The 13614-nt window shown below is 41.5% G+C and overlaps 4 non-coding genes across 4 annotated transcripts; all 4 read left to right on the top strand.

Annotated features, from left to right (window-relative positions):
* The first annotated feature begins 2690 nt into the window (after positions 1 to 2690).
* On the top strand, positions 2691 to 2763 carry trnav-cac (transfer RNA valine (anticodon CAC)). Its single transcript has one exon. It is a non-coding gene; the product is annotated as a tRNA-Val (tRNA).
* An 8612-nt stretch (positions 2764 to 11375) lies between these two features.
* trnav-uac (transfer RNA valine (anticodon UAC)) lies at positions 11376 to 11448 on the top strand. The gene has a single exon. It is a non-coding gene; the product is annotated as a tRNA-Val (tRNA).
* A 475-nt stretch (positions 11449 to 11923) lies between these two features.
* Positions 11924 to 11996, top strand: trnav-cac (transfer RNA valine (anticodon CAC)). Its single transcript has one exon. It is a non-coding gene; the product is annotated as a tRNA-Val (tRNA).
* A 476-nt stretch (positions 11997 to 12472) lies between these two features.
* Positions 12473 to 12545, top strand: trnav-uac (transfer RNA valine (anticodon UAC)). Its single transcript has one exon. It is a non-coding gene; the product is annotated as a tRNA-Val (tRNA).
* Positions 12546 to 13614: the final 1069 nt, after the last annotated feature.

Here is a 13614-nt window from a genome sequence, read left to right as displayed (position 1 = left end):
ATTAATGCATTGACCACGGACAGCCTATTTGGACCCCGTCAAATAAGTTACAGGTATACTTTGCCTACTTGTAACTTATTTGACAGGGTCCAAATAGGCTGTCTGTGGACAGTCCATTTTTAGGCTACAGTGGGCCCTTAATTTGCCCACCTGTAACTTATTTGACAGGGTCCAAATAGGCTGTCTGTGGACAGTCCATTTGTAGGCTACAGTGGGCCCTTAATTTGCCCACCTGTAACTTATTTGACAGGGTCCAAATAGGCTATTCGTGGACAGTCCATTTTTAGGCTACAGTGGGCCCTTAATTTGCCCACCTGTAACTTATTTGACAGGGTCCAAATAGGCTGTCTGTGGACAGTCCATATTTAGGCTAATTAGGCATAATTAATAGCTTTAATGTACATCAGTGTGTTGTATTGTGTCCCCAGTGTGGTGTACAGTAGGTTTCACCTAATAAAACCACTGTAATTATGAAATATGACCTATTAATGCATTGACCACGCTCAGCCTATTTGGACCCCGTCAAATAAGTTACAGGTGGTTCCTTACTTTGCCCACCTGCAACTTATTTGACAGGGTCCAAATAGGCTGTTCGTGAACAGTCCATTTTTAGGCTAATTATGCATAATTTATAGCTTTAATGTACATCAGTGTGTTGTATTGTGGCCCCTGTGTGGCGTACAGTAGGTTTCACCTAATAAAACCACTGTAATTATGAAATATGACCTATTAATGCATTGACCACGGACAGCCTATTTGGACCCCGTCAAATAAGTTACAGGTGGGCCCTTACTTTGCCGACCTGTAACTTATTTGACAGAGTCCAAATAGGCTGTCCATGGACATGCCATTTTAAGTCTAATAATGCATAGTTCTTCTGATGGGACACATAGGCCATTCGTGGCCACACAGGCGGTCAGTGGGATGAATAGGCCGTTCGTGGTCACATAGGTGCACAGTGGGATGAAAATGGCTGTTCGTGGTCACACAGGCGGTTAGGGGGATGAATAGGCTGTCCGTGGTCACTGGGCGGGGCCACGGGCCGTCACTTAGATTGGCCATGGACGGACGGGCCGTTCGTGGTCAAGCAGGCTGTCAGTGGGACGAACAGGCTGTCCGTGGCCAGACAGGCGGTCAGTGGGATAAATAGGCGGTTCGTGGTCAAACAGGCTGTCAGTGGGACGAATAGGCTGTCCGTGGTCACTGGGCGGGGCCACGGGCCGTCACTTAGATTGGCCGTGGACAGACGGGCCGTTCGCGGTCAAACAGGCTGTCAGTGGGACGAATAGGCTGTCCGTGGTCATTGGGCGGGGCCACGGGCCGTCACTTAAATTGGCCGTGGACAGACGGGCCGTTCGTGGTCAAACAGGCTGTCAGTGGGACGAATAGGCTGTCCTTGGTCACTGGGCGGGGCCACGGGCCGTCACTTAGATTGGCCGTGGACAGACGGGCCGTTCGTGGTCAAACAGGCTGTCAGTGGGACGAATAGGCTGTCCGTGGTCACTGGGCAGGGACACGGGCCGTCACTTAGATTAGCCGTGGACAGACGGGCCGTTCGTGGTCAAACAGGCTGTCAGTGGGACGAATAGGCTTTCCGTAGTCACTGGGCGGGGCCACGGGCCGTCACTTAGATTGGCCGTGGACGGACGGGCCGTTCGTGGTCACATAGGCTGTCAGTGGGACGAATAGGCTGTCCGTGGTCACTGGGCGGTCGGTGGGATGAATAGGCCGTTCGTGGTCACATAGGTGGTCAGTGGGATGAATAGGCTGTTCGTGGTCACACAGGCGGTTAGGGGGACGAATAGGCTGTTCGTGTCAGTGGGCGTGGCCAGGGGCCGTCACTTAGGTTGGCCGTGGGCGAAAAGGCCGTTCGTGGTCACACAGGCGGTTAGGGGGACGAATAGGCTGTTCGTGTCAGTGGGCGGGGCCAGGGGCCGTCGACCAGGTTGGCCGTGGGCGAAAAGGCCGTTCGTGGTCACACAGGCGGTCGGTGGGACGAATAGGCTGTTCGTGTCAGTGGGCGTGGCCAGGGGGCTGTTCGCAGGTCACAGGTGGGACGGACGGGCGCTCCGTGGTCGGTGGGTGCGGTCAGAGAATTTCGCGAAAGGGCGGTCAGGGGGACGCGCGTGCGCTCCGTGGACGCCCGCCTGCAACCTGTTCGGCGCGTGTCGAATCGACTGAGGGCGGTCGGCGAGTCGCCCCCCTGTGGCCGATGCCCGGATCGCGGGCGAGGGGGCCGGATTTCGTCGGCGCCGTCGGCCGGTCCCCGAAAAATCACCTAGGGGGCGTCGCGCGGGGGTCCCCTTCCCTAACCCGGTGGCCTAAAGGGCGAAAGGTCCTCGGTTCGAAACCGAGCAGAAACAGTGGTTGGATTCTGACAGAAAATTTAAACTGTTTGCCACACTAGGTGGGTGAAGCGCTCATTTCCTTTATATCAGTGGTCTCAAACTCAATTCCTGGAGGGCCACAGCTCTGCACAGTTTAGCTCCAACCAGCTCAAACTCACACCTGCAAGGAAGTTTCTAGCAATCCTGAAGACCTTGATTAGCTGAATCAGGTGTGCTTGATTAGGGTTGGAGCAAAACTGTGCAGAGCTCTGGCCCTCCAGGAATTGAGTTTGAGACCACTGCTTTATATGCTTTTTAATAAGCGTGCACCTAAAGATTTATATGTCTGCAACCTGAAGATGTGTTTCCGTAGTGAAGTGGTTATCACGTTCGCCTCACACGCGAAAGGTACCCAGTTCGAAACTGGGCGGAAACTGTGGGTGGTTTTTGCAAAAATTTCGTATGCGATTTTCTGTTGAGCAGGTCAGTACACTTGCAGGGATGTTTGTGGTTTAATCTCTTTAGAAAAGGACAAAAATAAAACAAATGACCATTGAGGTTTCCTGTACAGTAATAAAAAATGTTTGGTCTGCCAACAAAATTAGCAGCTTTTTGCCATGTTTAAAACACTGGGCGGTCTATAGTTTCAGTCGCTTTTGAACAAGCGTACGCTAGAAGAGGTGGGAATGAGATTGTGGTGGCAATTTTAATGATATTCATTGATCTTTAGTAAAATATAGATGATTCAAATAATGTCACATGTGTGTCTCTCACTTGTAGTGAGAGAAGATTCTGTTTATGTACCTGGGGAGGCAGAAGGGGGAGACACTCCAGAGAACAGACGAACAAGGACCTCTGACCTAGATGTCAGAAGGCCATTTGGTGCAGGGGAGCTTAGTGGGCCAACTAGTGACGTCTATGGAAAACTACTGGGAGGAAGGCTCTGGGGGGAAGAAGGCCTTGAAACTAAGATAAAAGCTAGTTCAGTCTGTCTGGGGGTGTGTCACTCTTCTGCACAGGGTAACAACTGTGTATTAGACTGCTCCTATTCTTGCAAGAATAAATACTTCTATTTTATATAATTTGACTCTGAGTGTCTCTTACGCAGTGATGTTTGTTTGAGATGAATTTTTGCCACAACAGATTGGTGTCAGAATAGTGGGATTCCTTGGAAGTGCCTTCTGGACCTGAGAGCGGACGGTGTTTGGCCACCTGGACTGAGCAGTTCCAGCTCTACCTCGTAAATTTCAGAGAGAGGGGCCGACCGCTATCAGGGCCAGGAGAAACTCCACTGGAATCAATTGAAAGAACCCGGTGGCAACAGAAGCATCTCTGGTAAGAGACAGTTCAATTTATTTTCTTTTGGGTAAGTTAATTAAATTCAGTTTAATTGGGGAGAAGAGTGAAATTGAACCATATTGGCTGAAGGCTGTTTCTGTGGTACGTAATCTGAGATTAATTGAGATCTATATAGATCAAGAAATTTCAAACAGATACGAGGGAAAATGATCTGAGATTAATTGAGGTCTGTAACAGAACAAGAAATTTCAAGCAGATAAATAATCTGGGATTAAGTGAGAACTGTAACAGATCAAGAGATTTCAAACAGATAGGTACCCTGAAAATTAGTTGTTCCACGACGGAGCAAATTGTTTTTAGGTACTGAGGCTAATTAGGGGGAACCAGAACAGTTTTTGGTAAACCTTAATTAGGAGGGCACTAATAGTGCAACCCGACCGATTTGGGTTAAAAGAAAGAATCGGGTCTGTTGGGGACGCCTAAACAGATTAGAGAAAACGCGCGTTGAAGAGAAATCCACAGGGAACAGAAAACAGCCAGTATGGGAAAATCTCAGAGTAAGCATGCCAAATTTGATACACCGGTTTTCTGTAGAACTAGGAAAGTATGGGGGGAAATGTATGTTTTAGATATTGAAGTAGGAAGAAGCAATAAGGCTGTCTGTGTGAAATAGAGGGAACTGTAAGTGAGACTTGGTGGAAGAGGGAAGTGAAAAAACAAAAAGGTGGTGTGTGAGACATGTGTGTGTGGGGATTGTGCAAACAATCATGTACTGGTTAGATAATGAAGGAACTGGCATGTTTGAGAAAAGAAAGGAGAAGATAATGAAGGAACTGGCATGTTTGAGAAAAGAAAGGAGAGGATAATGAAGGAACTGGCATGTAGGGAAAAGAAAGGAGAAATATAGTAGAAAACTATATGTGATGAAAATAGACATGGTCTGACAGAATTTATGGAAGTCAAATTAACTGTTTAAATGATATGAAAAGTTTTAGAATAAAATAAGGCATTGTATGATTGACAGGGATTAACATGATATGAAGAATGTTTTAAGCAGAATGGGGAACAATTCTAGATTTTGATAAAATAATGATTGAAATGATGATATATCTGCTTTATTTTATTAATGTTAAGAAAATAAGGGTTGAAGCAAGTAGCTATAATGGTTGTCTGTGTAATTTACGGACTGAGTAATATAATCTGTTTTGGAGAAACAGTAGAGATAAGACTGAGACAATAATGATAATATTAAGTTGAATCTGCAGACTGACCATGTGATGGAAGGGAAAAGGCTTCAAACCAGTTGTAATGAAAATAATGATGTACAAATTGTTACACTTTATGAAGAGTAACTGAACAGTCCGGGAAAATAAATAAATAAATAAATAAATAGTGAGACAGAAGAGAGAAAATGCTGTAAACAGCTCTGCTCTGAAGATCTCATTTTGAAGAGATTTGCAGATGATGTTTTGTAAAAGATAAGCTGGGATAACAGCAACAGTACTTGTAATTAGTGTTGTTGATGATAATACCAAATTAGTAAGGTAAAGACAGAAAACAAATTCGAATATTTTGAGCATTCTCTGTGCTGCTCATGAAATTATGTTCTGCCAATAATAATGATGAAGAGTATGAGTTGGCTATTGTGATTGAATCCGCCATTGGTGGATGGTCAAAGGAATACAGAGAACTGCTTATCAGTGGGTCTGTTTACATTCCTGAATGGGACACACACTGCTTCAAGGGTGTGCAGTTAAGTTGAAGCCCTTTGGAAGCTCACAGTGATCAAACTGCAAGGTGTCTGATGCTGTAGTTGAGGCTGACACACGAACCAACCAGATGACAGAGAGTGTCTTGATTGTGGTCAGCAGGACCATTTAACACGTGACACATTTCTGATAATAATGTGGGGTTGAAAATAGATCAGTGTTTAAATGACGACAGTGACAATTTTTGGTCTGAGAAATAAGAGATAAAAAAACAAGGTCAAAAGATTGAAGTCTTAAAGTGAATCCTTTTGTGACTCCAACAAATGTGAGTTGCAAAATATGTAAAGGTAATATAGAGAGACAGATCTCAAAGATGATTTATAATAACTGCACAAGATGCAGAGAAGCCTTGTCAAAATTAGTGTGAATCCTAATTGGAGATTGATAAACTCCAAGAGAAAACTTAAGTCAAATATTAAACTATGGTTGAGAACTTGACAATTAAAATTGAGATTGAGAAATGTGAAACGTTATTGAGAACTAGAATAATTATTTTTATGTAAGAACAAATAAGCAGAAGTAGTAGGCTACTGAATTAATAGTTGCTAAATGTAAAATGTGTTGAAAGGCATCTGATTAAACAAACAGCTTGAAAAGTTGACCATGAAAGAACTAGAAGCTGATGTTTTGCTTCCAAAAGATAAGTCTGCTATTGGCTGTAATGAAACAGTTCGCTTATCTAAATCTGATGTGTGCTGTGGCTGAAACAGCCAGTGCGACAGAGACTCAATCTGAGTGGAAATTTGTAATTTCTAAATTCCCTGAGGTGGGCAAAAGACAAATATAAATAATTTGTTTATTTGAAACACATGTAATTTCTGGCAAAGATGCCTTAAGCTGGGCTAGAGTTAAAATATGGTAGATAAAGTCTGATGTTAAAAGTTTTATGAAAATGCAGTGTACCAGTCCTGAATGCCTCAGAGTCTCTCTCTGATTCAATGTCAGCTAAAAGCTGTTATCTGAGCCTGTGTCATAAGTAAAGCACAGTGTTTAAGTTGAAAATCATAGACATGGAGAGGTTAAAAGAAATCATTGCCGTTCAGAGGGCAATTTGTATTTGTAAATGGATTTAAGTAAAACTGAATGACTTTAAAGAAGTCTTTAAAATAATAATACAGACCTTAAACGATAGAGGTGACATTTTGATTAGCGTATTTTAGGACCAGTAACAACTTTGTCTCATTTAGTCTCCACCATTCAGGACCGATGGCTCCGGCTACAGATGAAGTACACTGAATGTACGGTTGTGATCTAAATTCACTGAGTATAATCTAAGCAGCTAGGTTTCTGCTTTTAAGATAGTTAATGGATTTAAGTGATTAAATACTGTTGTTATTGACCTGTCTCCCTGTGTGAACACTATTAGGCAATCCGAATGGCCCTGGTGACTCTTGAACGTGCCTTACCTAAGCTCCAGAAAACAGCTGAGGTCTGTTGAAGAGAACTGATTGTGTGATTGGAAAGAGCGGTCACCAGTGGGCACGAGTGACCATCTCGATGACGGGTAAGACCTTCTTTGGCCAGACAGGGGGCAACCTAAGCCAGAGTGGATCACGTAAAGTCATTGGGCATCTCCTGAATGGAGGTGTGTTATGTGAGACAGGTATGAGGGTTGAGCAGGAGCTGTGAGGCCAGCAGCGTACTTATGCCGTTAAGGGGAGATGACGCGGTGACGAGTCACGGCATGTCTCCCCAATAAAGCAAAGCTCCTCTATATATACCACTCGCCGGAAGAAACCGCATTAGTTGTATGGCTTGTTTTTTTATTGTGACAAGCGTCTGCAAATATGCCAGGGGAAAACACCCTGATGGAGATTATAGATAAAGGGCTAACAGGAGTGGGCTTTCAAGAGCCAGCTGAGGCCATGAAGTGATTCCCATTAGTTGTTGTGGAGACAGTAGCAAAACTTTTTATGTACTGGTTTGCCTTATGGGCAAGGAAAAATCATAGTGTTGATTTTGAACTAATAGGTCTATGACATAGTTTTAACTCTTGAAGGTCGTTAGACATGGTGGTGGCTAAAGATGAAGACAGGCTTTTGTAGATTTGAGAAGAGTCTGGATAACAAAGGTGAATGGTAAAAGGTTAATGTAATAAATTTAATATTACAATTTGTCTAAATTACAGTCTTAGGAGGCTGTTGAAAAAGATTATTTGTTTATAGTGAGAGAGACTGCTTGAGTGGAGGAAGGGATGGTAACTGTGTCTGTCTTTCTGTTATCGGCCTGATAGAGCAAGCTAAAGAACAAAATAGTGATAATGAACCAAAACAACCCAGCTGACTTTGCTAAGATGAAATGAATAATGAACAGACATGTTTTGAAAGTGGTTAAGATACCATGTAAAATTAGGTAGAAGCTACAGGAAAATGGGAAGTTTAAAATCTTATTTAAAATTTAATTCTTTTAGCAATAATATAAAGAAAAGGTTTGGTGTGTATATTGCGTCATTAACCTCTGGAATGAGTTTATCATTACAGATGGGTTAAGGCAAATGACAAATTTTAAAGAAGCTGATAATTCTGATGAAGAGACAATACAGAACATGGGACAAGCTTTAAGTTGATTGGCCATCAAGCTCTGTCTGGTAGTAATACTTTTGTCATACATAATGTAGATTTGAAGATCAGTAAATTGGAATTGTGTAGTTGTAGATCACCATCTGGCATGGGCTGAGATAAATGAAAATGTTGTAGATTTGAGGGAAACAACAAAGTGACATATTGGCTAAGTCAACATGAAATTATCAAGAGAGCCCCTCACATTTATGATTATTGTGAACAAAGGGGGAGAAATGATTGACTGACATTGACCAAGTCTGCACAGCACGACCTCACCTGATAGGGAAAATTGATGACTTTGGAAATGTTTGTAGATGACTGACTTGAGAGACCAAACAACAGGCCTGAAAAGCAGAATACGCTGTGAAACTGAGGGCCGTTGCCTTTCAAATACTTCGATAAGAAGATGAGATTGTGGCTTTAAGTGAAGAATGTAATATTTTTGTTTCAGAGGCAGAGAAAGATGTCTGGAGGAAATTTGTCTGAAGGACAACGTTTGGGTTAGTGTTGATGGCAAACTTTATAAAAAACACTGTTAAATGTTATGTTAAATTGATGCTCGAGTTGTGTCGTGCATCAAGAGGGAGATGGTATAACAATTGCCAAATATGGTTTATTAAGGGGTTCACATTTACTGAATAAATGTTGGGAGAACACTAGGGGTAATTTGATAAAAGCCCTGAAAGAAGCCATTTTTTCTGCTTAACAAAATGGATGTCTGTGAGTGTGCCGCACACACCAATAACAAAGATTGTTTCAACAGGAAACGCCAGGGCATCGAAGGCCACGGGAGAACAGTAGACAAAAGAAACTACGTACTTTACTATCTGACAATAACCTCGAAATCTGTTTCTCTTTACAGAGAGCATGCAGGATTGGGAGACAGGGCAAAATGTGCCCAATAAAATAATGGTTATGGATGAATTTGGCTAACTGTCCTGGCCTGGGTTATTAGTGTGGCAGAAAGGTGCTACACCTGCGCAGCGCATAACTTAAAATTTTCCTTTTACAGAATGTCAGGAAGGATTGGATCAAACAGAACTAATTCTGTTCCAAATGTATAAATATTGTGTGGACATGAGGACAGGGGTTGAGTGTTTTTCAGGGTAAAAGGACCCCGAGTGCTATTAAGTGAGCAAGAAATTATCCGGAGATAATGTTTCAGGTTGTTGATTCCACAGGTCACACCAAAGGGGACGAGCGGCAAGACAAGCGGTCACTAACAAAATACTTAAGGTCTCCATTCACAGGTGAAAGCAGGCAAGAGATGGTTCACTCCAGTAGGGGTGCATCGTGATCTAAGGGGCAAATCTGGTAATGATCAGAAAATGGTTGGAGAGTGGGACACCAGGGTCGAAGCCTCTCACCTTAGACTACACCGACAGGCCTCAACAATCAAATATGAGGACAACGTGAGGGGTCAAAGGCTCGTGCTAGTAACAGCCTCCCTCACCGGCGATGGAAGACTACGGCAACGACTCGCAAAGAGTCACCCTGGTGAAGACGGAATGTCCATGGGGCAAACGAGATGACCAACACACCTGGAGGAAGATGCACCAACTAATGGTTTGAGTTTAGCAAAATAATGTGTTTTTGTGATGATTTTGATGATTTTATTTGATTGAATCAAAATAGGGCTTAGATCAAATGATTTGATTGGTTAAGGATTCATTAGAAAATATTTCAGGTAAATTATAGGGATTATTATTGAAGAAACTTGATTAGGCTTTCCATTAAGGGTAAGAAAGGCCGATCATGGGAGAATATGTATGGTAATAAGCTAAAAGATGGTCCGTATTTGAAATATTAGAGTTAATTTTGAACAACTACATTGGTTAAAAGAATGGATAAAAAAATATAAAACCTTTTCTGGATAGATTTTATTAAATATGGTGTTAAATAGAGCTTACTAAGTAAAACCATTGGCTGAATCGAGTTAAAAGTTAAGAAAATATGGTTAGGAAAATGGAGGCGATGTATGGAAATGGGCGTGGACTGATGGTAAATGGATAAGATTGGTTAATCTTTGGGGGGTTGGGGGTACTGTACTACCAATTTCAGCGATAGGATTATCAATATTGTTATGTTTACCATGCATTATAGTGTGTTTCCAGCTCAGTACAGAGACTGGTTAAAGCTGGGAGTCTGTTCAATTGGATGAACAAAATATGATGATACAAGTAGTGGGAGCTACTGTGACATGTGTTAAAGTGTATGTTTCCTTTTCTTTTTCTTTATTTCTATGAATGTTTTTGATATGAACAGAAGGTTAAAAGCTGTGGTTATCCGCTATGTGTTGACGTACAAGGAGAGGGGTCGAAATGAGGGATTTTATTCTACTTTTATTTCTTCGTATTTCTTAGCCTGTTGAAATGCCATGTGGGTTTCAAGATGTGTAATGATAACCAGGGTGTTAAATTGATGTGTTTCCTAATTAAACTATACACTATTTCTTGTTTATACTGAGGTGACTGAGGGTCGGACCTAGGTCGGGAGTGCAATAACAGTGCTTATTCATTCAGCCCGGCCGCAGATAAAGTCTTTACTTGCTTGCTAATACTTAAGGGACTATCCCCACAAAAACAGCCTAAGCTTTTTACTTTTCCAAATGTTATTTCACAAATGTTTAAGAGAGTGGTCAGTGAAAACCAGAGATGAAGAGTATAAGTGTGATGATATGACTTAAAATTTGTCTTATTGTTTATTATTGTGATTATGGGTAATCATAATGATAAAAAGTGAGGAGTTGTGGTGGCAATTTTAATGATATTCATTGATCTTTAGTAAAATATAGATGATTCAAATAATGTCACATGTGTGTCTCTCACTTGTAGTGAGAGAAGATTCTGTTTATGTACCTGGGGAGGCAGAAGGGGGAGACACTCCAGAGAACAGACGAACAAGGACCTCTGACCTAGATGTCAGAAGGCCATTTGGTGCAGGGGAGCTTAGTGGGCCAACTAGTGACGTCTATGGAAAACTACTGGGAGGAAGGCTCTGGGGGGAAGAAGGCCTTGAAACTAAGATAAAAGCTAGTTCAGTCTGTCTGGGGGTGTGTCACTCTTCTGCACAGGGTAACAACTGTGTATTAGACTGCTCCTATTCTTGCAAGAATAAATACTTCTATTTTATATAATTTGACTCTGAGTGTCTCTTACGCAGTGATGTTTGTTTGAGATGAATTTTTGCCACAACAAGATCCAAACCAATTTTCTGTAGTGCAGTGGTTATCACGCTCGCTTTACACGCGAAAGGTACTCAGTTCAAAATTGGGTGGAAACAAGTGGAGGCATGTTAAATATAAATGCTGCAATTCGCTACAAAACCCTTACTTTTAAGACAGGTGAAGGCCATCGTACCAAGGAGCTGTAGGCAGACTGCCATGCCGAATGACACTAGGTGGGTGCCGTCCAAATCAAGTTTCCGTAGTGTAGTGGTTATCACGTTTGCTTTACACGCAAAAGGTCCTCAGTTCAAAACTGGGCTGAAACAAGTGGATGCATTTTAAATATAAATGCTACAAAACCCTTACTTTTGAGACAGGTGAAGGCCATCGTACCAAGGAGCTGTAGGCAGACTGCCATGCAGAATGACCTCTGTTCTGTTGTTTGTGGAATTTACAGACTGTCACACTGCTTGCAGAGCAGATTATAGAAGAGGTGGGACTGACTTCCAAATCAAGTTTCCGTAGTGTAGTGGTTATCACGTTTTCTTTACACGCGAAAGGTCCTCAGTTCTAAACTGGGCGGAAACAAGTGGATGCATTTTAAATATAAATGCTGCAATTCGCTACAAAACCCTTACTCTTGAGACATGTGAAGGCCATCGTATCAAGGAGCTGTAGGCAGACTGCCATGCCGAATGACCTCTGTTCTGTTGTTTGTGGAATTCACAGACTGTCACACTTTTTGCAGAGAAGATTATGGGAAGGAGCCATCTTCTAAAAAGCACATGCCCTCATCAATAGGTTCCTGTAGTGTAGTGGTTATCACGTTTGCCTCACACGCGAAAGGTCCCCAGTTCGAAACTGGGCGGAAACTGTGGGTGATTTTTGCAAAACTTTCGTATAAGATTTTCTGTTGAGCAGGTCAGTACACTTGCAGGGATGTTTGTGGTTTAATCTCTTTAGAAAAGGACAAAAATAAAACAAATTACCATTGAGGTGTCCTGTACAGTAATATAAAATGTTCCGTCTGCCAACAAAATTAGCAGCTTTTTGCCATGTTAAAAAAACTGGGCAGTCTATAGTTTCAGTCGCTTTTGAACAAGCGTACCCTAGAAGAGGTGGGACTGACTTCCAAATCAAGATTCCGTAGTGTAGTGGTTATCACGTTCGCTTTACACGCGAAAGGTGCTCAGTTCAAAACTGGGCAGAAACAAGGGGAGGCATGTTAAATATAAATGCTGCAATTCGCTACAAAACCCTTACTTTTAAGACAGGTGAAGGCCATCGTACCAAGGAGCTGTAGGCAGACTGCCATGCCGAATTACACTAGGTGGGTGCCGTCCAAATCAAGTTTCCGTAGTGTAGTGGTTATCACGTTTGCTTTACACGCAAAAGGTCCTCAGTTCAAAACTGGGCTGAAACAAGTGGATGCATTTTAAATATAAATGCTACAAAACCCTTACTTTTGAGACAGGTGAAGGCCATCGTACCAAGGAGCTGTAGGCAGACTGCCATGCCGAATGACCTCTGTTCTGTTGTTTGTGGAATTCACAGACTGTCACACGTCTTGCAGAGCAGATTATGGGAAGGAGCCATCTTCTAAAAAGCACATGTCCTCATCAATAGGTTTCTGTAGTGTAGTGGTTATCACGTTCGCCTCACACGCGGAGGCCAGCCGCACGTAGGTGTAGAGCGCTGCTAGCCAATAGGAGCTGAGGAAATTACATGGAGGCGGGCCAGAAATAATACACAAAATTAGAGGTTCGATTCCCGTCTCGGCCACAAATACCAAATTACCATTCATTTTTTAATCTAGATACACTTTTAAGTACGATTAACATATAATAAACAAACTTTGTGCACAAAATTAAAATAAAACTTGTAAGATTTGTTCTTGTGTAGGATGTACAAAATGTGCATTTATCTTAATAAACATTTACATTATAATAGGGTATAGCTATCTTTAATATAGAAAATATTTGAATGTGAATAATTGAAAAGAACATTTTGATAATGTTTTAGACCTTTATTTTTTAGAGATATTCACATTATATTTGTACAACTATGTACAGAAATCCAATATATATGAAATATAACCAATACACACCAAATAGTAAGTTTCTCATTTTATTTATAGTACATATTATATAAATCTGAAAAAGGTAATGTATTAAATACTTATAGATTAAACAACAACAACATTAATAATAAAAATAATAAAATCTAAAGTTTTGGAGAACACAGGAAAAAAAAGTAAAAATTTTTAAATTAAATAATTATGTGTAGAGTTTTAAAAGTTACAGTTATTAACATCTGAGCAAGATAAAATAATGCGAGTCAATAAAATAAACTTTAAAAACATTAAAATACAATGTAAACAAGGACAAAACTTTTGGTACAGTATTTTAATGAACAAATTGAAATTAGTAAACAACAATTATAATAAAATCTAAAGTTGTGGAGAGCACAGGAAAAACAAGATTTTTATTTTA

The sequence above is a fragment of the Siphateles boraxobius genome, unplaced genomic scaffold (genome assembly GCF_051911475.1).
Source record: "Siphateles boraxobius isolate OS27281-9 unplaced genomic scaffold, OSU_SipBor_1 6, whole genome shotgun sequence".
NCBI lineage: Eukaryota > Metazoa > Chordata > Actinopteri > Cypriniformes > Leuciscidae > Siphateles > Siphateles boraxobius.
This window is presented reverse-complemented; position numbering and strand designations above follow the sequence as displayed.